General features: G+C 33.5%; 1 pseudogene; it reads right to left on the bottom strand.

Moving 5' to 3' along the window:
* LOC133202012 (nuclear apoptosis-inducing factor 1-like) lies at positions 1–1,912 on the bottom strand (annotated as a pseudogene).
* Positions 1,913–2,175: the final 263 nt, after the last annotated feature.

Genomic DNA, 2,175 nt, shown 5'->3' with positions numbered 1-2,175 from the left:
CTAGCCTAAAGAGAAAACTGGTCCATCATTAAATGAGTTCATAAGTTCTTTAGCTGGAACTGCAACAAATGTATTTCTTTATGTAAATATACTTTTTCAATTATGGGAAAAAATACACATATGTGTCTGTGTGTTTCTGTTGAAACGCATTCAGTACTCTCAAGATCTCTCTCTCTCTCTCTCTCTCTATATATATATATATATATATATATTGACAGAAATATATTGTCATAATCTTACCCTCTGTGATAATCACTGAAGGGACTGCCTCAACACATCTGTCTTGACCTCCCTGTGATACATGTACCTGAGTAGATGTCCCTTGGGACATGTTCGATGATGTGCATGTAGTACTGGTATCAACCCCATCTTCAATTCCACATATTGAGGTCTGAGGAATTGTCTGCAAGTTCTAAAGTTGTTGACAAGATAAAAGCATTTTTTAAATTCTTGGGTCAATTTACATTAACAGGACCTGGTGCAATTTGATTATTTTTATAGCATTTACACATAAAGAAAAAAATAATAAAATAATAGGGGGTACATTAGGCTCATTTGATTTTAAGACATTTATTAAATTTTCACCGAACTATAACAGTGCACTAATTCAGAATTTAAATTTATTCTGTTTTAAATTTAAAAAAGACAGAAACTCAAAAAAAAAATGACACAGAAGAATTCAAGATATGAACATTAACATCGTGCAAACATATATTAGTTCATGCTTGGAGACCTAATTCTAAAACACTACTTGAGAACATGCTGTGCAGTAGTGATGGGAATCGAACCCATTATCTCCCTAGACAGTTACAGACACATAGGGTATATATTACATGGAAGACATGACATTTCCACATTAGGTGCACTGATGTTAGTTCATACTTAACCAGTTACCCTCAATCATGAATTATCTCATGAATTATTAGACAGTTAGTCACACATAAGGACACCACTTTACACACACAAAGGTAAACCAGGAAAATTTTCATGCATATACCTTTTCATAAATTTTATATTTTAAAGTATGCCATCTAAAAACTTAATATTTTGTCACAACATTTCATAAATTAATTAATAAAATACCTACACATGATAACAAAATATCTACTCAAGTCTGCATCAGCATGTGTCCTTCACTCAACCTATAAGCTAATACCTACCTTCAAACAGATGTAATATAAATCATAGAATGTTCAATGGCAACAGTTTTAAATAATTCTATAATAATTGACATGCCCTTCAACAATATAAAACCTAAAAATATAATTATAAACAAACTTTTTCCTCCCATGGCTTTAATGAGGATATCTGCATGGGCCCTCCCCCTGTCTGTCGTACACTCTTCCTTCGCTGGCTTTCTTTTTTTTTAACAAATGACTGAAGGTCTTGCCATTTTTTTTTATGTCTGTCATTTCCCTTCTGCACTGCACACTAACACCATTTACTCTACATGTAAATGCATGTGTATTTGAATGGTAATTGTAAACGAGGAAAAAAAATATTTGAATGTCAAAGAAAATAATATTAAGGTTTTTACGTAACGGCATGGTTATAAATACATAGTGAAAAAGTTAAACAGCCCTTGTAAAAGCTCTAACAATTATCTCTTACAGTTTATTTTTCACATAAAAATAATTATTAATTTCAGTCTATTCATACAAATAACAAATAGTTGTGATTATACTTTTACTCTTAACAATTTCTTAAGGAAGCGATTTCATATCAAGAAAAAGATTTCATTCCTAATTGTTTACTTATCTGTGACAGCCTCCCAGGCCTCCGTCTTCATGCTGTTGGTCAGACAGGGAGAAAATTTCCCATAGAGAACCCTGTAGTTAGTGGACACCGCGTCCACTAACACTTCCACCTCCAAATCGCTAAAATTAGCTTTGCGTTGCTTCTTTATGTCCATCTGGGGCACCTCCATGATCGCAGACGCACTGAAAAGTGAAACTAACGAAAGCGCATGTTTACGCACAATCGTACATTTAAGAATTCGTAACTTACGTCTACGTCTACGAGTGGCTTTGTAAATACCAAGTTACGTGTTCGTATCTTTAATCTTAAGTCAGTCGTAACTTCTACGTTTACGTTTACGTCTACGAACTTTCGTAAATATGAACACTGATTTCGAATCCGGTATGTTCCGTTACATTGACAAAACATCGATGAAAC

This window comes from Saccostrea echinata, unplaced genomic scaffold, assembly GCF_033153115.1.
Source record: "Saccostrea echinata isolate AGI-Se365-2 ecotype Australia unplaced genomic scaffold, CSIRO_AGI_Sech_v1 ptg000046l, whole genome shotgun sequence".
Classification (NCBI taxonomy): Eukaryota; Metazoa; Mollusca; class Bivalvia; order Ostreida; family Ostreidae; genus Saccostrea; species Saccostrea echinata.
The sequence above is the reverse complement of the archived record's forward strand: the minus strand, read 5'-3'. Positions and strand labels throughout refer to the sequence as shown.